This window comes from Saimiri boliviensis, chromosome 21, assembly GCF_048565385.1.
Source record: "Saimiri boliviensis isolate mSaiBol1 chromosome 21, mSaiBol1.pri, whole genome shotgun sequence".
Taxonomy (NCBI): domain Eukaryota; kingdom Metazoa; phylum Chordata; class Mammalia; order Primates; family Cebidae; genus Saimiri; species Saimiri boliviensis.
Genome location: NC_133469.1, coordinates 29239458 through 29266849, shown reverse-complemented (window position 1 = coordinate 29266849; position 27392 = coordinate 29239458). Strand labels below are relative to the sequence as shown.

The following is a 27392-nucleotide window of genomic DNA, read 5'->3' as shown; positions in this document are numbered from 1 at the left end:
AGATCGAGACCATCCTGGTCAACATGCTGAAACCCCGTCTCTACTAAAAATACAAAAAATACAAAAAATTAGCTGGGCATGGTGGCGCGTGCCTGTAATCCCAGCTACTCAGGAGGCTGAGGCAGGAGAATTGCCTGAACCCAGGAGGTGGAGGTTGCGGTGAGCCGAGATCGCGCCATTGCACTCCAGCCTGGGTAACAAGAGCGAAACTCCGTCTCAAAAAAAAAGCCTGGATCACTGAGTCACCACATGGATCATGGTGCCTAGGCCCACAGTGGACTCCACAAGGGTGAAAAATAAACTTTGTTTCTGAGATTTGGGATTGTCTGTTACAGCAGCCCAGATGATGCTGACTAATTTAGAAGTCATTATTATTACTGCTATTACTGTTGTGTTGTATCTAGAAGGCAGTCATTTAAATTCAAATTGGTTCCTTAGGATTGTTAAGTAACTGACCTAGAAGAAATACACCGATTGCTATTTAGCTCCCTGGTAGGGAGCAGAGTGTGATAGAGCAGGAACTTTTGACAGGGAAAGGAGATAGAAAGGGCTTATCACAGAGAACCATAAGGATTTACCCAAACCCACTGGGAGGAATTTCAGCATCCCTTTTGCGCCATATCAGATATATGATGTTTGCTTCATTTTCGTTCATTGCCCCTCACCTCCCACTCCATCCTCCACGCACCCACTTTTAACCATCTGGCACCCTCTCACTCTCCTGCTCACACAATGGCCCCTAACGCCTGATCCCAGGTGTGGTTGCTCTGGTTTTAACCCTAGACACAGCCAATCTATGAGACTTTCTTAGTCAATGGCACCCCCGTCATCCCTTGCCCCTGATGTCCCACCCTGGTATGAACCACTGTCTCACAAGAGGAGCTCAGACACATTAATCCAACATTAATCCAAAAAAAGAGAATAAAGATCATTTCTTGAAATAATTGAGCCAGAGAGTCCATGTCCCCGGATCATCATATCTCAGAATCAAAGAAATGCAAAATCAAAGAGCTATAGAACTTGAGGATATAGTGCTAAAGAATCAAAGAATACTAAAAACCATAGAATCATATAAAAAACAAAACCCACAGAACTGTAGATCCCAGCTGAGCCTAACAGTGGAAATTTGGCACGTTGGGCCTGCTCTACCCTAAGGTATCTATTTGCATGAGGACTGCGGGCTGGAGGAGAAGCAAGATTTGTGCTTGGGATCCTAAAAGATGGAGAAGACGGCAAGATTGTCTGTGCCTCCCTTTGCTTCATATAAACCAACAGGGGAATCCTGGTAGTCCTTTTATAAAGCTACATTTGTCTCTTGACCAAGATTCCCTCCTTGACCGAGCGGCAGTCAGGCTCCTCTGAACCCTCCTTGCGGCTAAGCCTTGACCTTGGCACCTGACTTTGCAGATCCTACAGAGCCCAGCTGTAGTAGGAACCCTGCTGAGTTGGTTTAGGGAGAACCGTCCCCCTCCCCCGATAACTGGTCGCCCTTCATATCTAGTCAAATCCCTCATCTTTCCACCGTCCCCCGGGTAATACCTGTTCAGCTTGGCCTGCCTCCAGCAGCAATCCCTCCCACCTTTGATGTCCCCTCTTACTAATTTTCCATCCACTCACCCACTCCCTAACCTGCCACCCCTGATCATAAATCTTCGCTTGTTGCATTGGGAGTTGAACCTGATCTCTCTCCCCTATTGTAATCGTCATGATACCCAACAAGATAGTCCTGGATAAAGTCCTCCTGTTTTCACATATGTCAGAATAATTTTTTCTTTAACGCTTTTCAACCCGCGTGCTGTGATCCAATGAGAGTCAAACTTTGTGTGAAATTTTTTTTCAAATAAAATCCAATGAACGAAATGGGTTGAGCTGATCGTGTTGAAAGCAGGAAGTGAACGTGAAATTCTGTGCAGCTCATAGTTGGCCCCCTTATAGTTCCTTACATTCCTTGGGGACCCCAAGCACATTTAGAAAATCTCTAGGAAAGTGGGGCACCCTGCACAGAGAGCTGGACTGTTGGCATCTCAGTGCCACTGGGGCTTCCTGCCACATACTCCCCTGCATCATGAGGCTAGAAGCCTAGGAACTATACTTGCCCAGCTCCTTTGTCAGTAGATTTCCCGTTCAGCTTCCCTCAGTGTGAAGTATTCATGTGAGATCTGGAAGACAGAAGAGAAGAAAGCATTACTGTCCCACCACCCGCGGGACTTCCGCAGAAAGCAGACATACGGTGCTTCCCAGCATCTTCCGGACCCTTTTTCTTAAATAACCCACATCGGTGCTCTAGGCAGCTGAGGACATGGGTAGGGGTGCTCTGCAGGAATCCCTGCACACCCTGCTATCTTAAGTGCCGCAAAAGTTCCCCGACCTTCCAACAGTTTCCTAAGCATTGTATTCCCTGTATTAAATCTCTTCCTGATTGAAATACCTAGGGAGGTTTCTGTTTTCCCAATGCATCCTGAAGAACGCAGACAGTCAGGACACATGGCTTCTAATTTCATCTAGAGGTTAAGGGTAGGTTGGGCTAATAATGGGTATCCACTGATAAAAATAACAATAACAGCAACTCTTATTTTCACTCTGCATGTGCAAGGCACTACGACGTGATGTGAGACAATTTACCCAACCTGTCTCGTTTACGAGACAACCTCCCCCTTTTTTTTTTGAGACAGAGTCTCATCTTGTTGCCCAGGCTTGAGTGCAGTGGTGCAATCTCAGCTCACTGCAGCCTCCGCCTCCCAGCTTCAAGTGATTCTCCTGCCTCAGCCTCCCGAGTAGCTGGGATTACAGCGTCTGCCACCATACCCAGCTAATTTTTTTGTATTTTCAGTAGAGACGGGGTTTCACCATGTTGGCCAGGCTGGTCTTGAACTCCTGACTTTCGGTGATCCACCTGCCCCCGCCTCCCAAAGTGCTAGGATTACAAGCATCAGCCACTGCACCCGGCCGAGACAAGCCTTTAAGAAAGACGTTGGAAGGGAATTTCACATCTCAACCCGACTCTTCTGCCCTTTCTGGTAACCATTTTTTCCAGCTCTCAACCAGAGAAAAATACACTGAGATCCTTATTTGGACAGTGTACAATATGCATTGTGCCACATTTCAGTTACGAACAGGGTTACCACGCCACAAAATCAGCACCCACTTGCCTGATTCTCTTAAAGCAGGGTTTTATCCTGGGGGAATCTCTGGCCATCCCCACTGCTCTTTATTTTCTTGATATAGCTAGTGGGGTACATGCATTTAGAACCCCTCACAGCATCTGGCCATCTTTCTCTCCCTACAGGCAATCCTGAGCACACAGATCCCAAGATTTATATTTATGGGAAATCAGAAGTCTCTCTTGAACTTAGAGCTGAAGAATAAAGAATACTTTCTTCCTCGTTTGATTGTTATTATCACGCACTGAAACTTTGTCAGCCCAAAATCCTGCCAGGATGGGGAGATCAACAGCAGATCAGAATTAGGCACTCCAGAATCACCTTCCCAACGTTAACAAAACTCACTCCCTGTTGCTACTGGAAATTCCCATTGCCGACAGCAAAGTAGCCCCAGTTGCTATTGGAAAGCACTGTGGCCCAGAGAAGTAAAGCAACTAGCTTAGTGTCACACAGCTAGTCAGTGGTAATAGCCCAGATTCACTCCTGCCAGTTCCATTTCTGAGTCTGCTCACTTCATGAATGCACTCTTTTTTTTTTTTTTTTTTTTTTTACATGAGAGATAGTGGTTTGAAGGCCTTGAGGAACTCATATAACCCTTCTGGGTTGGAATTTTCCTTTCTGTCAAGTAAGAGAGCCATTTTCAAGGTTGCACTGGGTACCACCACCCTGAAATCCCAAGACTCTGAATTCCTTGATAGAATTGTCAACACCCCTGTCCGCTCCCTACATAGCCTGACATATGGTAGGAACTTACTGAATGTTTCACTTCTGACCAGACGATCTCCCTTACCCTCAGGGGGCACGAGCCTGCCTTTTTTGCTAATTCTACACTTGACCCCTAAAAACATCAAAGGCAGGGAGGAAGGACAAGAGGGGAAAAGGGAGAATTATTCTCACCTTATTTTTACTTTAAATAATAGAGAGAAAGAGAGAAAGACTGAGAGAAGGGGGTCACCTTTCCCTCCTCCTTTTTAAACAAATCTTAATTTCTGCAGAGGCAAGTCTTTCGTCTTTCCACCTGTGATTTCCCATTTCTGATCGGTAAAATGGGTACATAGCACCTACCCGCCTTACTTTGCTAAGGACATTCAGCCCTGACCTTCCAATGTGATCTTGCCGCTTCTACACTGCAGAGCCTTGGCAGGCGAGGCATTCTGCTTCCCCAGGCTTCACTCTCCTCTCCTGTAAGATGGACCTCATGTTCATGCTCCTGCCTCCCTCACCCTGCCACTAAGGACATGAAGTGAGACACAATGGAGGAAAGTCTCTGCAGCCCTCAAAGGGCTGAGCTGATGTAAACAACGCTAATAGCAAGATTCTGAATGCTCTTCCCCCAAGGAGTCAAGGTAACCTCCAAAGCACCCCAGGCTCAGCCCTTCATTTTATCCTACTAGCAACCCTCTAAGGCAGCCATCATCACATGCTCTTGGCAGGTAAGGAAAAATCAATGCCTGCAACTCCCATGGGGCTCCAGCCTCAGTGTCACCATCCTTTCGCTAGGCAACCCACCCTGCTTTGAGCCTCGATCTTCCTTGCCTGTGAAATGAGGCCAAACATCTCTCCTCTGCAAAATTGGTGCAGTGTGGCTTCCAGCACATTCTAGGTGCTCACATTCTCTTGCTCTACCTGGGAAGCTCAGGCCTTGCCTAAGGATACCCAGCTCTTGAGCGTGGGGCACCCAGGTCTTGAACTCAGCGCTCCCAAGACCCAGTTCTGCCCCCTCTGCCGGCAGAAGGCACTGCCCCACGTCCTCACTGGGTGTCCCTGGGAAATACTTCCACTGTAATTCCTCGGGCTTGAAGCAAAAATTAAAGTTGCTGACAGCCTGTTCACCACCGTGCCGATTTGTAATATTGATGAATCAGGAGCCGGGCCTGGCTCTGGCTGTGGGTACAAGTGCCCAGAATATTCATGAGCTGTGCTGCCGTTCCCTGATGGCATCACTTCCCCTTTATGGTGCCATTATTCCACTGCCACGTCACTTATTCCGACGCGATCTTCCGATGCCTCCCACGCATCCCAGCCTGGGCAGACACCCTGCTCCCGCCTGGAACTAAATTCCAGGCCACGGTGAGGACAATTGGGCTGTCACCAGTGCTTGGGGACATCATGGGACAATTAAAGGGACTGAGCTCCCACCAACTCCTCCCAGGAGGTCATCTTCATTCTCCAACTTGGAGCTCCAGTTGAGAAAAGCAGCTTCTCATTCAAGCCCATGGAAAAAAGTGACCAGCTTGGTAACTCCCTCTCTTACCCTCCAAGGCCTGACCTGGACATCTTCGGAATCAGGGACATACCTCTCAATAAATATCCTTATCCTAGAGGGAGGCAGCCTGCCTGTCCTTGCACCCTGCAAAAGCTTGTCTGTTAGATGACGTGAGTCGCCGTGTGCCTTTCTGGTTAAACATTTATACTACAGCATTTGCAGATGAATGATACATACATGTGTCTTCACGATTACCATTAAATAATTAAGAAGATACACGGGCAGGAACCCCGTTGGCCTGAAGAAAATGAAACCCAGGGGCACAAATGCCAGATCTGAGAGGTACTGAAGGGGGGATAATTAAGAGCATCAAGGCTGACCCACGGCCAGTTGGGTTCGAGGCCACCCCAGCAGAAAGCAACCACCTGCTTTCCATCGGTCCCCTAACGAAGCTGAATAGACACATTTTCTCTTCCTGCCTTCTTCCCGTCTCTTTCCCTCTCTTCCCTCTTTCTTTCTTCACTCTCCAAGGCAAAGTCGGCTCGGGCAGCCTTCGCTCCTCATCTCTGCCGCACCACTCCAGATCTGCCTGCGTTTTAAAATCGTATTTGATTAGGTTTTGCGAGCTGACTTGCTCGACGTGGCACAAGTTGCAGTGTGTGTCAGAGGCCTGGCAGAGACTTGAATTGAAATGATTCTAATTACGTGTGATAATTTTTGCATTCTAACATAAAACAATGTTACCAAAAAAAATCCCATTACAGTGGTTAAAAGACAAATCATTTAGCAAGTCCCTTTCTTTATTACTTTATTAGACAATTTACAAGGCAACATTTTGAACACTGGGACCGGGTGATGGCCCAAGGCTATCCGACTGTAAGTTGCGCTAAGGAAAGGGAGTTCATCTCTTGTCATTAGTCAGAGAGTCAAATGCAATCACGGGGGCTCAAATTGGCTTGTCAAATTAGCCACCGTTTCAAATCATTAACATGGCAGAGCACTGCAAAATGCAGGGAGCTCCGAAAAGAAGCATTTAGCTGCCACCCAAGATGTTTTAGAATGCTTCCTCCAAGCAGCATCCAAATATCCCCGATTCCTTCCCTGAAGTTCCCCACCACCCACCCACCCCCAGCATATACCATCCTGCCCCAATCCTGGCAGCTTGGTCATGTGACCTGTTCTAGCCAGTAAAATTAAAGCAGGGATGATCTGTTTCACTTCCGGGCAGAATCTGTAAGAGATACTGCATGCTTCTCTGAATCTTTTTTTTTTTTTTTTGAGACAGAGTCTCACTCCGTCACCAGGCGCCAGGCTGGAGTGCAATGGCGCGACCTCAGCTCACCGCAACCTCCGCCTCCCAGGTTCAAGCAATTCTCCTGCCTCAGCCTCCCGAGTAGCTGGCTGGGACTGCAGGTGTGCGCCACCACGCCCGGCTATCCGCTCCTCTCTGCGGCATGGTAAATTCCATCTTCTCTTTCAGGACTCAGCTCAGGAAGGCAACCCTGAGCCCCAGGAAGGTCAGACACTTCCCTGAGACTCCCAGAGCCTTCCTGCCTTGCTCCAATCATAGTCCTTGGATTCTTTTTTACTGACTCATAATGATCGTGTATATTTATGGGGCACAAGTGATATTCTGATGTATTATGCCTACAAGGTGTAATGATCAAATCAGGGTAATTGGGATACTGGGATATCCATCGCCTCAATCGTTTATCATCTCTTGATGGGAGCATTTCAAATCTTCTCTTCTAGCTCTTCTGAAATATACAATAAGTTACGCTTAAGTCTGGTGCCCCTACTGTGCTATTGAACACTAAAACTTACTTTTTTCTATTTAACTGCATGTTTGGACCCATTAACCAAACCCTCTTCACTCTGCTACCTGGATTCTGATAATCTATTTGTGATCTCGTCTTCCTTCCCCATTGCATACTGAACTTGATAAGGCTGAGGCTGCAGGAGCATTTTTGGATTCCAAGAGAGATGGTCTTTAATGTTAAAGCTCCTAACTGCCCCGTTTCATCTCGGGGCCCAACAAACAGCCGGTGGTCAGCAAACACTCACCGGACGAATGGATATTCCGCTCAGCACTTCATAGGACAAACATGGGAACGAAGCATCACTTCTCCACGTCTCAGTAGAACCTACCTAGAAATTCAGTCTGAAACCCTTGAAAACCGGCTGCAAATTTACTAAGCCCTAGAGATGCAGATGAGCGAAACCAGGCGAACGATCCGCCACGGCTGTTGTGTTTTTAAACGAGCATTTTTGTAACTGTGGACTGGGCCACGTGCCTCTGACGACTCGGAAGCAAGTAGGACTGTCACCTTCTAGTGTCGCTGTTGGCCCTGGCTGGCCACGTGGCCCTGGGAGGGTCACTTCCCACTCGGAACCTCAGATTCTTCCCCTGTAACATGAGGGAGGGGGGAGACAGGCTGAGCTCTAAACACACGGACTTCCCTCTCCAAACGAAACAAACACACACTGTTTGCACAACTCTTCAGCTCATCAAGCTGCGGCTCCTGTTGACTGAATGTCTTGGTGGTTCCGTGGCTAGCTCCTCTCCTGGCATCAAGGCTGTCACCATCATGCCACCTTCCTTTCTCAGAGCATCCCCTTGTGCCTCCTGCAAGCCAGAGACAGCTCACGTGCCACCGCCCCCAATCCACACCTTGCGCCATGGTCCTCTCCCTTCGTAACTATTCCTCTCCTTCAATGTGCTCAGGGCACCATGAAAACGGAGATGCCCAGGGCCTGGCATGATGCCAGGCATACAACTGATGCTCACAAAACACTGTCTGATTTCATTGGGGGGCTATCATGGGTTAGATCGTGTCCCCCAAAACGATGTGAAAGTCCTAATCCCCAGGAACTGTGAACGGGGCCGTAGGTGCAAACAGTCTGCGCAGATGATGGAGTTAGGATGAGGTCATTAGTTAGGGTAGGGCCTTGTCCGAAATGACTGTGCCCTTCCTTATTCAAAAGGGAGATTTGGACCCAGGTCAGCATAGAGGGACGACAACGTGAAAGCGTGGGAGAAGGCTGGGAATGAGGCCGCCTACAAACCCACGAATCCCTGAGGCTGCCGCAGGTGCCCACACCTGGGCTCCAGACTTCAACCTCCAGAGTGAAGGAAGAACACATCTCCGCATGTAACCCTCAGTCCGTGGGCCTCTGTCTGGGCAGACAAGGCCTGTCTCTGCCCTGAGTAAATCAAGGGCAGGACTGTGTCTGACTACGGGCTGTGTCAGCCCAGGACCTGTGATATGAAACATTCTCAGCTCAAAAGAATAAGAGCCCCACCCCCAGCTGCCGACTCTCCCGTGGCACAGAATCCCCTCTTCCGGTGGCCCAGTCCCCAACATTCATTTAAACAACATTCATATGTCAGACTGCAACCAACACCGTGCAAAGGTAAGCCTTGTCTGCGTGCGTCTGTGTGTGTGTGTGTGTGTGTGTGTGTGTATGTGTATGTGTATGTCTCTGTGTGTGTCTATATATGTCTGTGTGTCTGTGTGACTGTGTATCTGTGCGTATCTGTGTGTGGCTATGTGTTTGTGTATCTGTGTCCATGTATGTGTATGTCTCTGTGTGTGTCTATATATGTGTCTGTGTGTGTGTCTGTGTGCATGTCTGTGTGTCTGTGTGACTATCTGTGCATATCTGTGTGTCTGTGTGTTTGTGTGTGTATCTGTGTCTGTGTTTGTGTATGTGTCTGTGTGTGTCTGTGTGTCTATGCGTGTGTCTGCGTATGTGTGCGTCTGGGTGTGTGTCTGGGTGTGTCTGTATGTGTGTTGGTGTGTCTGTGTGACTGCATCTGTGCATACCTGTGTGTGTGTCTCTGTGTGTGTCTATGTATGTGTCTGTCTGTCTCATATGCTGGTCTATGAGCCCCTGAGGGCCATTTCTTTTTTTTTTTTTTTTTTTTTTTTTTGAGATGGAGTTTCGCTCTTGTTACCCAGGCTGAAGTGCAATGGCGCGATCTCTGCTCACCACAGCCTCCGCCTCCCGGGTTCAGGCAATTCTCCTGCCTCAGCCTCCCGAGTAGCTGGGATTACACCTCAGGGCCATTTCTTATTCATTTCTCCATCACTCAGCACAGAGCCTGGTACACAGCAGGGTTTGTCTGTTAAATTATTTAATCGACAAATATTGATAACAAGTTCTTCACTGAGGTTAGGCTCTGAAAGGCTGGAATTCCCTTGGAAGATGGTGAGGGAGACACAGGAAAGGGGGAGCAGGAAATGAGGGTGAGGGAACCCCACCACAGAAGCACACAGATGCAGACACCCAGCTGCTGTCTGCAGCCCACTTTTGACTTTCTAAAGCAATGGCACATGGATGCAGGGGGCCCAGCTTTGATTCAAATGCCAACTGCTGAAAGTCCCAAGCGAAGACATCTCACATCTCTGAGCCTCAGGGTCCCCACCTGTAAGATGAGGACATCATGTGAGGAGCTGTGCCGAGGGTCACAGAGGCCATTATAGAGATCCTCACCCACTTCTTTTCCTCCTGAGTGGCCAACGTTCAGCCCAGGTCTGGCACACAGCAGGTGCTCAATATTAGCAATTTTTTTTTTTTTTTTGAGACGGAGTCTCACTCTGTCACCAGGCTAGAGTGTAGTGGCACGATCTCAGCTCACTGCAACCTCCTCCTCCCGGGTTCAAGTGATTCTCCTGCCTCAGCCTCCCAAGTAGCTGGGACTACAGGCAATTGCCACCACGCCCGGCTAATTTTTGTATTTTCAGTAGAGACAGGGTTTCACCATGTTAGACAGGATGGTCTCGATCTCTTGACCTTGTGATCCACCCACCTCAGCCTCCCAAAGTTCTGGGATTACAGGCGTGAGCCACTGTGCCCGGCTGCAAGTCTGTTTTTATTAGTCTTGCTCTCCTAAAAGCACTGGGAGAGAGACTGTCTTGTCTTATTTTACAGAGGAGCAAAGCGACTTTCCGAGGTCACCTGCATGGGAAAGGTAAAGCCGGATTCAAACCCAGGTTTGTCTCCATCTGAGTTCTGATTGGCACAGGCTTTTAAAGTGAGCACTCAATAAGGACAGATCCTTCCCAGACTCCCAAGGTCACTCCAGCCCAGACTCAACAGTGCAGAGGGTTCTCAAGGTTCAAGGACATCTGCAGGAAGTGGCTGCATAGTATTCCATGGTGTATATATGCCACTTTTTTTTTGCCCAGTCTATCATCAATGGGCATTTGGGTTGGTTCCAGGTCTTTGCTATCATAAACAGCACCTCAATGAACATACGTGTGCATGTGTCTTTATGATAGAACAATTTATAATCCTTTGGGTTTATGCCCAGTAATGGGATTGCTGGGTCAAATGGAATTTCTATTTCTAGATCCTTGAGGAATCACCACACTGTCTTCCATAACGGTTGAGCTAATTTACACTCCACCAACAGTGTAAAAGTGTTCCTTTTTCTCCACACCCTCTCCAGCATCTGTTGTTTTTTTAATGACCGCCATTCAAACTGGCATGAGATGGTATCTCAATGTGGTTTTGATTTGCATTTCTCTAATGACCTGTGATGATGAGCATTTTTTCCTATGTTTGTTTGGCTGCATATATGTCTTCTTTTGAAAAGTGTCTGTTCATATCCTTCACCCACTTTTGAATGGGTTTGTTTTTTTCTTGTAAATCTGCTTTACTTCTTTGTAGATTCTGGATATTAGCCCTGTGTCTGATGGGCAGATTGCAAAAATTTTTACCCATTCTGTTGGTTCCTGGTTTGCTCTAATGATTGTTTCTTTTGCTGTGCAGACATTCTTAAGTTTAGTTAGGTCCCATTGTCTATTTTGGCTTTTGTTGCCAATGCTTTTGGTGTTTTAGTCATGAAGTCCTTGCCTGTGCCTATGCCCTGAATGGTTTTGCCTAGGTTTTCTTCTAGGGTTTTTATGGTGTTAGGTCTTATGTTTACATCTTTAATCCTCCTGGAGTTAATTTTTGTATAAAGTATAACGAAGGGGTCCAGTTTCAGCTTCCTGCATATAGCTAGCCAGTTTTCCCAACATCATTTATTAAACAGGGAATACTTTCTCCATTGCTTTTTTAGTCTGGTTTGTCAAAGATCAGATGGTTGTAGATGAGTGGCATTGCTTCTGAGGCGTCTGTTCTGTTCCATTGGTCTATACTTCTGTTTTAGTACCAGTATCATGCTGTTTTGATTACGGTAGCCTCATGGTATAGTTTGAAGTCAGGTAGTGTGATGCCTCCCAGCTTTGTTCTTTTTGCTCAGGATTATCTTGGCTACGTAGGCTCTCTTTTGGTCTCATATGAAGTTAAAGTATTTTTTTTCCAGTTCTGTGAAGAAGGTCAATGGTAGCTTGATGGGGATAGCACTGAATCTATAAATTACTTTGGGTAGTATGGCCATTTTCACAATATTGAATCTTCCTAACCATGAGCATGTTTTTCCATCGGTTTGTGTCCTCTCTTATTTCCTTGATCAATGGTTTCCTTGATCTCCTTGAAGAGATCTTTTACCTCCTTTGTTAATTTTATCCCTAGGTATTTCATTCTCTTTGTAGCAGTTGTAAATAGGAGTTCGCTCAGGATTTGGCTCTGTGTCTGTTATTGGTGTATAGGAATGCTTGTGATTTCTGCACATTGGTTTTATATCCTGAGACTTTGCCAAAGTTGTTTATCAGTTTAAGGAGGTTTTGGGCTGAGACAATGGGGTCTTCTAAATATACGATCATGTCGTCTGCAAATAGGGACAATTTGACTTCTTCTTTTCCTAAATGAATGCCCTTTATTTCTTTTTCTTGCCTAATTGCTCTGGCTAGAACTTCCAATACTATATTGAATAGGAATGGTGAGAGAGGGCATCCTTTCCTAGTGCCAGTTTTTTAAGGGGATGTTTCTAATTTTTGCCCATTTAGTATGATATTGGCTGTGGAAATCATAACAGTCTCTCAGACCACAGTGCAATCAAATTAGAACTCAGAATTAAGAAAAGCACTCAAAACCACACAATCACATGGAAACTGAACTACTTGCTCCTGAATGACGAACAGATAAACAATGAAATGAAGGCAAAAATAAAAATGTTCTTTGAAACCAACAAGAATGAAGACACAATGTACCAGATCCTATGGGATGCATTTAAAGCAGTGTCTAGAGGGAAATTTATAGCAGTAAATGCCCACATGAGAAACAAGGAAAGATCTAAAATCAACACCATATTGTCAAAATTGAAAGCTAGAGGAGCAAGATCAAAAACACTCAAAAGCTAGCAGAAGACAAGAAATAACTAAGATCAGAGCAGAACTGAAGGAGATAGAGACACCAAAAAACGCTTCAAAAAAATCAGTAAATCCAGGAGCTGGTTTTTTTCAAAGATCAACAAAACAGACTGCTAGCTAGACTAATAAAAAAGAAAAGAGAAGAATCGAATAGATGTAATAAAAAACGATAAAGGGGAGATCACCACCGATTCCTCAGAAATACAAACCACCATCAGAGATTACTACAAACAACTCTATGCACATAAACCAGTAAATCTGGAAGAAATGGATAAATTCCAGGACATTTGCACACTCCCAAGACTAAGCCAAGAAGAAGCTGAAACCCTGAATAAACCAGTAACAAGATCTGAAGGTGAGGCAACAATTAATAGCCTACCAACCAAAGAAAGTCCGGGTCCAGACGGGTTCACGGCTGAATTCTACCAGACATACAAAGAGGAGCTGGTACCATGCCTTCTGAAACTATTCCAAACAATCCAAAAAGAGGGAATCCTCCCTAACTCTTTCTATGAGACCAACATCATCCTGATACCAAAATCTAGCAGAGACACAACTAAAAAGTAATACTACAGGCCAATCTCCATGATGAACATAGATGCAAAAATCTTCAATAAAATAATCACAAACCGAATCTAACAGCACATCAAAAAGCCTATCCTTCATGATCAAGTCAGCTTCATCCCAGGGATGCAAGGCTGGTTCAACATACACAAGTCTCTAAATGTAATTCACCACATAAACAGAACCAAAGACAAAAACCACATGATTATCTCAATAGATGCAGAGGCCTCTGACAAAATTCAACAGCACTTTATGCTAAAAACTCTCAATAAACCAGGTATCGATGGAACGTATCTCAAAACAATAAAAGCTATTCAGTCTGGGATTGCATTCATCTCTTTCATTGACTGATATGGAAACTGAGGCAAGAGGACACAGCAACTCATCCAAGGTTATTCAGCAAGATGGTGCATCCTAGGAACCAAATTCTACAAATCTTTATTCAGGGCATCCTCCCTTCCTTCCTCCTCTTCCTCCTTCATCAACACCATCTCTTTACTAACCACCCCCTCTAGACAAGGCTCTTGCTCAGTCTGTACACTCTGCCCTCACCAAATCCCTACAAGAATTCCCATCAAGTAGATACTTGAACTAGCCCCATTTTACAGATGAAAAGACAGAGGCTCTTTGAAGGCAAGTGGCTTCAAATCAGACCTCGATCCCTTCTAGTGACTTCCCAAGCAGGATGAGTCTTTTAGCCACCCCCACACCACAACACTCACCCATGTCCTTTGCAATGGGATAATCATGCCTGGCCATGCCTGAGCTCTTACGGTGGCCAATGTACTATTTAGACATCTACTGAATCCTCATGAAAATGGCCCAAAGCAGGCACTACTATTAACCCTGTTTTACAGAGCAGGAAACTGAGGCTCAGAGAAGCCAAGTCCCTTCTTAGCCCACACAGCAAGTGTGGAGCCAGATTCGACCTCAGAACCTGTCCATGGACCCCAGCACTTTGCTGTGTCCATAGGGTCTCCGCAGGGAGCCACGGACAACACAAGCCCCCTTTGGAACTCTGTGCACAGCCCTGATTGCTAGGGTCCTCTGCATGACATCAGTCTCTGCCTGGGGAAGTCACCAGCGGGCTGAACTTCACATTTCCACCTTCACCTCTAAAGAGACATCGATTCATTCCCTGTGACTCCAGCAGGCATTAACTGAGCACCTGCTAGGAACACAGGAACACAGAGAAAAGCAACAGCCAGGAAGACAAATTTCTGGAGGGATGCTGGAGAAGTAGGAGGATGCACCCGTGAGACATGGGTGATGTTCCCCCGGTGGCGTGTCTGTCTATCTAGCTGTCTCTCTGTCCGTCATCTGCAGAGGGAGGCGGGGCTAAGCCATTCCCCAACCCCACCACCACCCAGCACAGCCCATGCTCTGGGACAGGAAGCCCCACTAGCCGGCAAGACCCATCCCTCCACAGCCCGGGTCCAGCAGAGCCATGACCCGAGGTCTTCTCATCCGCAGCAGCTCCGCATGCGGTAATTGCCCTACCACCTGCGGCCTTCTGGGTCAGAATCAATTTTCTCCACCTCCATCCGCCAGTGGACAGCGCCCTCAGCTTCCTGCTGTCCTGAACATTTCAGCTTTGAGGGCCATGCCTGGTGGGGGAGCGATCTGACCGCCACCCCACCCACTGCTGGGTTCACACCCAGTGTGAATCTGTGTTGCGGGGCTCTGGCCTCTGGCCTCAGTTATTAACAACCAGAGTAATAGTCTTTATTTCAAAGCACTCAGTAAGGGTCAAGTCCATACTAAGCTGCTACCCAGCTGAATTCTTTTGTCCTCACAGCCACCTTGGAGGCAGGAACACTAAGTATCCCCACTGCACAGAAGAAGAGACTGAAGTTCAGAGAGTAACTTCAGTTACCGGGCAGCCAGGTTTCAGCCTAGGGCTGCATGGCTCCAAAGTCCCTACCCCAATGGGAGACAGAGCAGGTGCACTGCGGACAGGGACTTTCCTGAGGCCCTGGTCACGTGGGGAGAAGGCCCGCTTTCTCCAGCCTGTCCCAGGATGATGCCTGAAGATTCTCAGGCCCAGAGGCAAGGAGCTTTTCTGCATTGCCTTTCAAGGGGGAGGCGTATGGTCTTGGTCAAGTGGCTTCACCTTTCTGAGACTCAGTTGCGTCGCCAGTGCCAAGGAGGGTGGTAACCCCTCCCTTCCACGTGCCTCTTCCTGGCTGCAATCTTCAATTATCTCTGAGCCCCTCGCAGAATCCACATAAGACAGAGTGGCTGTGGGAGCCAGGACACACCCAGTGGAGATGATGGGTACACCTGAGCCGCTGCCTCCCTCTCCCTGACAGCCCAGTGATCCCTTCTGCTTCACTCCGAGGCCTTCGCAGTTTTCAGTAGGACAAAGAAAAACTGGGCTTTGAGTTCAGGCACGGGTAAAAAAAAAAAAAAAAAAAAAAAAAAAAAGTTCATTTGCACAGGGAGTCGCAAGGACTCCTAGCCATGTGTCCCAATACCTGCATCCCAAGGGCAGGAGCAGAGCTGTAAGTCCCGAGTTCAGAGCCCCACACCATGCTGGGGAGTGCGGGGAGCTGCCGCCTCTTCTCAGGAACCTCACAGGCCATTGCCATCACAGCTGTATTTATCGAGCATCTTCCATGTGTTCATACCGCCTCGTTTAACCTCAGAGCAACCTCAAGGGTAGATGTGATCATCTCCATTGTACAGATGAAAAAACTGAGTCTTGGTGACAGGGAACCAAAGAAAGCAATAGCCTAGCCAGGACTGGAACCTAGAATTCTTTATTCCAGGGTCACTGCTCTTCCCCACAGCTCCATACCCTGACCAGCCCGAGACAACCACCAAGTCCTGACCAGCTCCTTCCACAATCCCTGTGGGGAGGCAAATACCCATCACTTCAGTGCAGCAAAAAGAGGACCAGTTTTAGAGTCCCACGGAGCTCGGTTCTGAAAGAAAACACCAAGAAGCACAAGCACCAAAAGAAAAACGCAGGTGCACTGGACTTCCACCAAAAGTTAAAACTTTTGTGCTGCAAACAAGACCGTACAATAAAAAGACCATCCACAGAACAGGAGAAAAGATTCCTGATTCTTATATTGAATAATGGATTTGCATCCAGAATATATAAAGAATGCTTACAACTCAACAATGAAAAGACAACCCAATTTTTTTTTTTTTTTTTTTTTTGGAGACGGATTTTTGCTCTTGTTACCCAGGCTGGAGTGCAATGGCGTGATCTCGGTTCACCGCAACCTCCACCTCCTGGGTTCAGGGAGTTCTCCTGCCTCAGCCTCCTGAGTAGCTGGGATTACAGGCATGTGCCACCATGCCCAGCTAATTTTTCGTATTCTTAATAGAGACAGGGTTTCACCATGTTGCCCAGGCTGGTCTTGAACTCCTTACCTCAGGTGATCCACCCGCCTCAGCCTCCCAAAGTACTGAGATTACAGGCGTGGGCCACCGTGCTCAGCCAAACAACCCATTTTTGTTAATGAGCAAAGAATGTGAATACATTATTTCTGTCCAAAGAAGATAAACGAATGGCCAATAAGCAAATGAAAAGATGTCTGACATCAATCGGCATCAGAGAAGTGTAATTCAAAACCATGATGAGATAGACTTCCTACCCTCTAGGGTGGCTACAATCAAAAAGGCAGATAGTAACAAGTGTTGGCAAGGATGCAGAGAAACCCAAATCCTCATATACTGTGTGTGGGAATGTAAAATGGTACAGCCACTCTGACAACAGTCGGGCAGATTCTTGAGAGTTAAACATGTTACCATATGATCCAGCAATTTCACTGCAAAAGAATTGAAAATTTATGTCCACATTAAACCTTTCCACAGCATTATTCATAATGGCCAAAAAGTGGAAACAGGAGCAAATGAATTGATAAAATGTGGTATATCCATATAATGGAATATTATTCTGCAATAAAAAGGAATGCAGTGCTAATGCACATTGCAACATGAGTGAACCTTGAAATCATACTAAGTGAAATAAGCCAGGCACTAAAGGCCACGTGTTACAGGATTCCATCTATATGAGATGTCTAGGAGCTACACAGAGAGTCGATTAATGACTGCCAAGGGCTGGAGGGATTGCTATCAGGCAGAAGATTTCTCTGGGAGAATTGACTAAAATGCTGTAAAACTGAATTGTGGTGACAGTTGCAGAACTATGTGAATCCACAAAAACAACTGAAATGTACACTTCACATGTGTGAATTCTATGATATGAGAATCACAGTCTCAACAAAGCTGGAAGGAAAAAAAAAAAAGAAAAAGAAAAAAGAATCCAGGTCTGGGAAGCCCCAGAGCCAAGTGATCTTAGAACAAAGGCTTCCCAGCTCCAAGCCTCGGCTTCCTCCTCTGCAGGATGGGCTAATAAGGAGCCACATCGTCTTACATGAAAATCCAGGCGACGGCACAGCTGGGGCCCAGCAGGCCTCACCCCGCACGAGGCTCCTTCCGCAGAGGGGAAGGGCGTGGGGGCTGCCCGAGTGGGGCCCTGGACGGCCAGACGGACTGGACGGAGGGGGGATGCAGACGGATGGCTCCGGCCCTCCGTCAGGCTGGGAGCGGGTGGCCGGGGAGGAGGCCGGGAGGGAGCCATGACCGGGCACGTGTTCACAGCGCATCCTTTGTACCGACAGCCGCGCGGGCTCGGCCCAGGGCCGCTCCCCGCATTGTCTGCGCGCCGCGGCCGCGCGGGGATGAATGGGCGGCGCGCGCCCGGCCGCCTCCGCCGCCTCCACGGTACCGCGGGCCGAGGGCGACACCTCGTGGCTATGTGCAGAACTGCGGGCTACCGGGCGGGCGCAGAGGGCGCAGGTGGGCCCCCCGCGACTTGCTTTTAGTGCGAAGCTCAAAGACACCGTATGCAGAATGCTTAGCACAGAGCCTGGTGCGTCCGGATCATAATTACAGCCACCTTTATGTCCAAGAAAAATTTTTAAAAGGCCAAATTAGTTTCAGAAATGGGATGCAGGCCAGGCGTGGTGGCTCTTGCCTGTAATCCAACAATTTGGGAGGCCAAGGCGGGCGATCACCTGAGGTCAGAGGTTCGAGACCAGCCTGGCCAACATGGTGAAATCTTGTGTCTACTGTAATACAAAAATTAGCTGGGCGTAGTGGCGGGTTTCTGTCATCCCAGCTACTCGGGAGACTAAGGAAGGATAATCTCTTGAAGCTGGGAGGCAGAGGTTCCGGCGAGCCGAGATTGTGCCACTGCACTCTAGCCTGAGCGACAAAGCCAGACTCCGTCTTAAAAAAATAAAAAACAAAAAATAAAATAAGAAAGAAAAGAAAAAAAACAATGTGGGGTTTCCGAAAGCCTGGTAGCAAATAATTTTTTAGTATATCAAAGTTCTCTAGGGGATAGATTTATCCTTTTAAAAAAAATCACTCATTGTTCATCTGAAATTCACTTTTAACTGGGAATGCTGTGGTATTGTGTTTGTGTTTGCAAACCTGGCAACCTGATAACTGGATGGCTTTGGACACAGCAGTTCACCTCTCTGCTTCCATTAAATAAGAAGCAAGACTCTATCCCTACACATTTATAACAATAACTACGGGACTGTTTGTGCAGATAAAATGAGACGATACAGGTAATGAATTTAAAGAGGACCAAGTTCACAGCCGATCAGGGTTAAAATTGTCGTGCCCCTGATCACACCCTATTTGCAGAGTTTAGGGAAGGAGTCCAACAGCCACTGAGTTTAATGTGACTCCAGCCCTTTGCATGTTCTATGTCCTGCGCCTGGATGACACTCCCCTCTCTAAGGACCCCTGGAGGTTCTCTCTGATGCTCTCCTTCCCAAATTGTAACCCCAACACACATTTCCTTGGAGTTCTATTTCATCTCAGACCCCTGCCTCCCACCTGTCTTCTACCTGCAGGGACAGGCAGCTTCTTACTCCTCCTTACCTGGCCTGGCACATACTAGACATTCAACTAACATTTGTGGAATGGGTGCATATAGACATGGCTCAAGGCTCTGAGATGAATGCCTTGTCGCATGTAAGGTCCTGAGGGTGGGGACCTCAGCCCTGTTCTCCTGCTGTAGGCACCTAACAAGACTGGTTTAATTTAATGCAAATTGCTAACCTGACTGGATTCTGTCTGATACACTGTGCCAAATATTTCATTAAAATTTTTTTTTATTTCCATAGGTTACGGGGGAACAGGTGGTGTTATGGCTACATGAGAGAGTTCTTTCATGGTGATCTGTGAGATTTTGGTGCACCATCACCCAAACAGAATACGCTGCACCCAATTTGTAGTCTTGTATCCATCACCTCCCTCCCACTGTTTTCTGCTGAGTCCCGAAAGTCCATTACGTCATTCTTATGCTTTTGCATCCTTATAGCTTAGCTCCCATCTATAAGCGAGAACATACGATGCCGTGCCAAATACTTTAAATATTTTCTCAACTATCAACTTTTCACAATGACCCAGGGAAGCAGTTACTATTGTTGTACCCATTGTAGAGACAAGGAAGCTGAGGCACAGCAAGTTGGAGCCCTTTGTCCCGGATGATGTAGATGTACGTGGAGGAATCGCACCTGAACCTCAGCGGCCGGACCCCGTGCCCACCCCGAAGCCTGAAGTCCACTCAAGGACTTCAAAGCGGGACGGACCCTTGACACGAACACCATTTCTCACCTGCTCCAGTGAATGACTGCAGCAAATCTCTCCTCTCTGAATTCTGATTCCCTCCCTTCATAAAGTGGAGAGAAGGAAATTACCCACCACACAAGTTGGTGGTAAACAACAGAAACTGTTCATGGAAAATGCACACAGCAGGTGCTCAATAACTGAGGGTCTTCCTGGTGATCACCGAAGCCCTGGGAAAGCGGCCTTTTAGGGCTACCCGTTTGCAAAACAGCACTTTGTGGTTGCTAATTCCTCATAGAAACAACAAAAAAATCGCTGGACAGATTTCCATTAGGATTTTCTCCAGCAATCAATGCCCCTGGCAGACTGCAGAGCTGGGGAGTGCCCTAAGGCACCTGGCGCTCCAGTCCACAGATGGAGGCCGGGGGAAAGGAGGCAGGAGTAAGGCAGGAATGTCTTCAGGGCCCTAGCCAAGTCCCCTCCCCACCTCCATGCAAAGGACAGAGGAGGGGGTTGAAATGGGGGCCACTTTGGGGGCTTGAGGCACAGTGGGGTGACATCCCGTCTGAATCAGGATTCCTTCTGCCCTGATCCTGCCCCACCACCAGCCAATTTCTGTCCATTTGCTCTCCCTACCAAAAATTTCACTGGTTTCTTACCTCATTCTTTTTTTTATTTATTTTATTTTATTTTATTTTATTTTTGAGACAGAGTCTGGCTCTGTCACCCAGGCTGGAGTGCAGTAGTGTGATCTCGGCTCACTGCAATCTCTGCCTCCTGGGTCCAAGCGACTCTCCTGCCTCAGCCTCCCGAATAGCTGGGACTACAGCCGTGCGCCACCACACCTGGCTAATTTTTATATTTTTAGTAGAGATGGGGTTTCGCCATGTTGGCCGGGCTGGACTCGAACTCCTGACCTCAGGTGATCCACCCACCTCAGCCTCCCAAAGTGCTGGAATTACAGGTGTGACTCCAAACCCACCTCATTCATTCTTTATTCATGCATTTATTAAATAGATTTCTGTTTGGTATCTGCTGTGTGCTGGCGCCATCCATTCTTGGCACTAAGGATTTGGTGATAAACAGACTTGGTTTTTGCCTTTCATTGGGCTCACAGACTAAGGTGGGGACAGGCAGGAAGTTATGGAACAGATACTAAATTTATAATAATTCAATCAGAGTGACAGGAAAGCCGAGGGGGCTGTGAGCATTCAGGAGATCAAGGAAGTCTTCCTGGAGGAGATGACATTTAGGTGGAGATGAGAATGAGTTGGGGGGGGAGGGGGCGGTGAGTCATCCAGGGGAGTGGGGCAGAATGTTCCAGAGAGAAGGGATTGGTAGGCAAAGGTCCGAGAGTAGGACTGAGGACCTTCAGGGGATGAAGTGAGCATGTACCAGCACAGGGAGAGGTGAGGCTGCTGAGGGAAGCAGGGCCAAGGCGGTCTTGAAGGCCTTGGTGAGGATTTATGGCTTTTGCAAGGGTACTGGGGAGCCACTGAGGGTTTTATGCAGGTAGAGTGGCATCATGAGATTTTCCACAGCATTAAGTACAAACTCTTCTCCCATCTGCCGCCTCCCAGCCAGTACAGCTCTTCTCAAGCCCTCCACTCCCCTTACCCAGACTCCTCCTGAATCCCCAATGGTACGCTCTCCAACCTGCCTACATCTTCCGCTTGGATATACACATCTTGGGTTGCAGCAGTGCACAATGAAACAAACCCCAGGTGTGGCTCAAACAGACCCAGCTGCAAACCTGGCCTCTTTGGCCTCTGGACCACCTGTATCCAGTCCCTGACCTCTGTGAGCCGCAGTTTGCTCATCTGTAAAACAGAGAAAATCAATGTCCACCTCATCAAGTTACCATAGAGATTAAATGAACAGTGTCTTGAAAGGACCTGGCTCTGACACCTACTGTTGTCTTTCCTCTGTTCCAGAAGTATGCCACCTCCCCCAGGCAGCCCCCAACCCCTCACTCCTCCAGCCCTCCCACCACCAGAAGCACTTCCTGTTTGCCCCTGCCCCCAGGTAACAGTTAGGTGTTGAGAGGTACATCCCTTCCTGCAATCAGAAACCATTCGGGGTCAGAGCCCAAGGGGTCTTTCTGGGCAGACCCTCAGAGTCTATCTGTCCAGGGACAGGACAGCTCCTCAAGGCAGGAGAGAGATGGACAGATAGACAGAAGGGCTCTGGGGAGCTAAGCGAGGTCCCAGTGAGTGTCAAGACTCCATGTGCTCATTTTCTGGGGCCAGTCGGGCTCTGGAAAAGCTGAACCTCTTAAGCCAGACTGACAAACAGGCTGCCAGCTTATGGCAGGGAGCATGATCCTCCAACGTGACCACATCCCCGAGATGGTGGCTGAAGGGCGTGGGCCTCAGCGAGTGATGGGTGGGGCACCTCAGGCAGGAGAGAGACTGCACCCGGCCCCATCCCAGCAAAAGGGTCCCACATGTCCACCATTCCTGCTCTCAGGAAGCCAGGGTTCCCACCCCTACCCCAACAGTCTCCCACTAACACCTCTGATGTCCACATTGCTATGTCTCAGCAGCCCTGGGCAGCCAGGAAGAGAGGCTGGCTTTTGGGCTTGCATGATACAGGGTGTGAGTAGGATAAGTCCTGGGGCTGTAGGGGGGCCTGGAGCACAGAATGCAGAGGGATGGGCAACATACTGTCCCCCACACTGGTCACCTCCCCCAGGTCTCTTCCTCAAGCACACCTCAGACTGCCCACCTGTCTCTGAGCATCAGTCTCATCTGCACTATCATGACCCATAATATTCTGAATTAATAATTCCAGTAAAGTTGACACCCTCACCCCCACCGCCAACGTCAAGAGTCTGGCAGGAGCATCAGTAACGATAGCTACCAGCAGCACCCACTTAGCTCCTGGCAAGTTCTATAGAAATTCCACAATCTTTTTGGGTAAAGAGACTAACTAGGGTGGGGGAGTCACTTGCCTAAGCCCAGGCTACCACTAAGAAAACACCAAATGAATAATGGCCCCCAGGAAGTTAATACTCACTAGGGGCTATTATTTTACCACTATTCATTCACCTGAAATGCTCAGCTAATGCTCACACTCGCCTTGGGGATTATCATCCCCATGTTATACGAGAGGAAATTCAGATTCAGAGAGGGAAAGTAACTTGCACAAGGTCACACAGCAAGTTAGAAGAAGGGCTGGGACTCAAGCTCAGTTCTCTGGATGTTAAGACTACTGGCAGAATTTCTAGATGGGGTGAGAAGGAGCCATGTCCCACCCAGACCAGCCTCCATCCTACACCATGAAGACACCTTCCTTCCCTCTGCCCAGAAGTGGAGTCATTCCTCCCTTCCCTTTTAAAGGTGGATTTCTCCTCTAGCTCCTCCCTGCTCCTCCCCACTCCCCCAGCAGCCACCCCTCTTCCCAGAGCTGCCTCCCTCCCCCTCTCTCTCCCACTCTCCAGCACAAAGAGTTGTCAAGGTAACCGCATTGCCGAAGACTCTCTCTTTGTCTGGGGCCCTGGGAGGAAATGCATAAGCCAAGTCGCTGCTCACTGACCCCAGATGACCTCCACAGGGAAGGACAGCCCTGGACCATCTCTTCAAGGCCCGCTTGCCCCACTCCACCTATTTCACCAACTGCACCCTGGTGGCAGCTCCAGGTTGCCACCCTCCAGCTCCCAAGGTGCGAGAGGCTGAGTGAGGACCTGGAGGAAGGGTCCTGGGGAATAACTTCCTGGAGATACACTGCTAGAAACACTCAGGGAGAGGAAACAGCAAAGAAAGAGCACACTATGTGCTTGCTTCTGGGATGGACACTGTGGATGGTATAGAGAATAGCATACACTATTGTGCCTGATACTGCAAAGCTCCTTGGCTGACACTGAGCGTAGCACCTACTAAGTGCTTAAGCCTTTGCTAGACACTGAAGGGGCACTGGGCACAGCCCCTACTTCGTGCTTCCATCCGTGCTAAGATGATGGAGAGGTGCTGGCCATGAGATGAACTGAGAGGGAATCTTGGAGAGGCAGGTGTTTGAGTCAAGTCTTGAAAATCCCACTTGAATACACAATGAATAGGGCTGAAGACACTGGATGGGGGAAAATCAATACTCTCAGAGCTAAGTACTAACTATGTACCGGGCATGTCCCTTGCCTTCAACCGCAAAGTCGAGATGTGAAATCAGACTCATCTGATTCCATGTTTCCTTCCCCACTGCCGTGACAACTGATGACGTTCCAGGTGGTAGAGTGTCCATCAGCCTGAGTCCCTGGGTGAGGAGGATGTGGAGCAGAGTCTTCACCAGTTTGGCTGGTGGAGACTCGGTTTTCGCCCTTTGGTTTTGCCGGAGGCGTATGCCGTGTACACAGAGCACAAGCAGGGAATCAACCTTGGCTGCTCTGTGCCGTTAAAATCCGAGCCAGGCTGGGCGCAATGGCTCCCGCCTGTAATTCCAGAACTTTGGGAGGCTGAGGTGGGAGGATCACGCAAGGTCAGGAGTTTGAGACCAGCCTGGCCAACATGGTGAAACCCCATCTCTACTACATATGTAAAAAATTAGCCGGGTGTGTTGGCGGGCTCCTGTAATCCCAGCTACTTGGGAGGCTGAGGCAGGAGAATCGCTTGAATGGAGGCAGAGGTTGCAACGCATGCCAGCTTGGGCCAGAGAGTGAGACACCGTCTCAAAAACAAACAAACAAACAAAAAACGACCTGAACCACTAGATTCCTTAAAGAACTAAAAGTAGAGCTACTATTTGATCCAGCAATCCTACTACTGGGTATCTGCCAGACGAAAAATAATCATTATACAAAATGATACTTGCACACACGTTTATAGCAGCATAATTCGCAACTGCAAAAATGTAGAACCAGCCCAAATGATCATCAATCAACGAGTGGATTTTTAAAAATGTGATATATAGATGTATATATACCATGGAATACTACTCGGCCATAAAGAGGAATGAAATCAAGACATTTACAGCAATCTGGATGGAATTGGAGACCATTGTTCTAAGTGAAGTAACTCAGGAATAGAAAAACCAAACATCGTATGTTCTCATTCATAAGTGATAGCTTAGCTATGAGGACGCACAGGCATAAAAATGATAGAATGAACTTTGGAGACCCAGGGGAAAGGGTGGGAGGGAGTGAGGGATAAAAGACCACACACTGGGTACAGTGTACACTGCCGGGGTGATGGGTGCACCAAAATCTCAGAAATCACCACTAAAGAACTTACGTAACCAAACACCACCTGCTCCCCAAAAACCTGTTGAAATAAAAATAAAAATTAATAAATCAATATTTAAAAACCTGAGCCACTGTAACTGTGAATTTAGGAGCTATTAGTTATACTGCAGCCATATCCCAGACCACTCTGACTGTTGCATCATGAGAGTGAACCAAAATCCTGCAGCTGGCCCTCATTGGCTATATCGGACCTTGAGTCTCATCTCTGAACCAATCACTGTAGTCTGAGGGCAGACGATGGTGATTGGCTCAGAACCTTGGCTCAGAACCAGGTCTGAGCCAATCAGAGTACATCAGGTCTGAGCCACGTGTACTCTGATTGGCTCAGGTCTGAGCCACGTGTACTCTGATTGGCTCAGACCAGGTTTGCCGGCCATGCCTACCTCCAGTGATGGAGGAGAAGGAGTCAGCTCTATCCATGTTGTTGGGCTTGGCATGGCCAGAGATGGCTCAAGGAAAATGGCACACTGTTATCAGAAAGAGTGGCAGTTGCCAAAAAGGAGATAGGAACAGGTGTCCGCTTTGGGGGCCCCATAGCCAAATGCTGTGCAAGAGATTCCTACGCTGACTGGGAGACAAGTTTCCAGGCTGCTGTTTCTTAAAAGTCTCTGAAATTTGCCTGGAAAAAGATTCTATTGATTTTTTATGGGTAATGCGGCTTCTTCCCTCAAAGAAGTCCTTTGGTTGCTGGGAGGCCTGCCAGGCAAATGGTTGGTTCTCCCCAGGAAAGGTGGAGAAGACTAGACTGGGGTAGGGAAAGCAGGGGGAGAAGGAATGGCCAGCTGCCCCTAGCTGCCCGGGGAGAGAGGAGGCCAAACTTGCTCAGGGCAATAGTTAGAAACCAGCGTGGACACCCCTTTGAGGCCTTCTTTCTAAAACCCAGATATTTTCCCTTCACTTCTCTCCTTAAAAACATTACATGGCTCCTTGCAAACTAAAATGAGCATTGATTGGGTATCTCCTATATGCCAGGCACTGGACAAGGTATTCCATTTACATTGTTATTCCCCCTTGAAAACTTCATAAGCAGCTATTAGAGTCTTAACCCATGAAAAATACGAGCAAATGAATCCTCAGAATCACAAGTGGGAGACCCAAACTCACAGAACTCAAAACAGAGCTCCTCGTCTTCATCCTCCCATTCGACTTGCCTTTAAAAAAAAAAAACAAAAACAAAAATGCTACAAAAAGTGAAAAAACAATCTGATGAATAAAAAAAGAAATAAAAGAAATAATTAACCTTTACTTGCCACGTGCATTCTAGCTAGCCTCCCAAGAAGCACCACGAACTCTGTTGGACATCCACCCATACCTTTTTCTATGGTCAAGTAATATGTTTGAGCATTTATTGTGGACCAAGAATGTGCCAGGGCATTCAAGGTTATTCTCAGAGACACTGGGTCTCAGGAGTGGACAAACTGCCATGCAATTCCATCTTTTTTTTTTTTTTAATAACCTTAACTAGTCAGAGCAGATGGCTGAAGAAACAAACAAACAAACATCGATCGCTAAAACCCAATAGGTGAGGTCCCTTTCCCTTTCTAGCTCCAAGTGGCCCAACAATCCCCACTTCGCCCAGAAGAAAGTCAAAGTCCTCACACCCACATACAGGCCCTGCGGGATCTGGTCCCTTGGTTACCTCTCCAACTTGGACCTCACCTTCACTTTCTCCAGCGATCTCTCACTTTTTTCAAAAGGCCCCCAGCACGTCCTGCCTCAGAGCCTTTGCACCTGCTGATCCCTGTCCCTGAAATACTCTTCTCCCAGATGCCCCCAGGGCTCACATCCTCTCCTGCTTTTCAGTCTTTGGTCAAATGTCTCTTTTCCTTAACTAAGCTGGACTCTCCCCATGCCCAACCAATACTCCACCCTCCCGTTTTACCTTCTTTGCTTCCTCATAGCATCTATTCCTTTCCAACATACTATGCAAACCTTGTCCTACCATCTTCTCCACTCGCTAAAATGTAGCTTCAGTGAAATGAGGAATGTCTGCCTATTTTGTTCTCACCTGAAATTCCAAGGCCTTCGAACAAAACCTGGCATACAGTGAGTGCTTAAAAAATGTTTGTTGAATGACTCCGTTCATTTACAGAGGCCACAGTTCAGGCAGCAACATGGCTCACACAAGATTGAGTATTTTTTAGAACACGTCGACCTCTTTCTCTTTGGAGCCAGCATGCAGTACTGTGAAACTTTAAAGGATCCGTGGTCAGTCACGGTGGCTCATGCCTGTAGTCCCAGTACTTTGGGAGGCTGAGGCAGGTGGATCAAGAGGTCAGGAGTTCGAGACCAGCCTGACCAACATGGTGAAACCCCGTCTCCACCGAAAATACAATAATTAGCCGGGCGTGGAGGTGTGCGCC

The 27392-nt window shown here is 47.8% G+C and overlaps 1 protein-coding gene across 1 annotated transcript in view; it reads right to left on the bottom strand.

Moving 5' to 3' along the window:
* LOC104652949 (uncharacterized) overlaps nt 1-27392 on the bottom strand; it is a 164292-nt gene that overhangs the window by 66182 nt on the left and 70718 nt on the right. The window contains exon 4 of the mRNA XM_074390929.1: nt 2097-2159. The gene's annotated coding sequence lies outside the window, so the exon portion shown is untranslated. The remainder of the gene's footprint in view (nt 1-2096; nt 2160-27392) is intronic.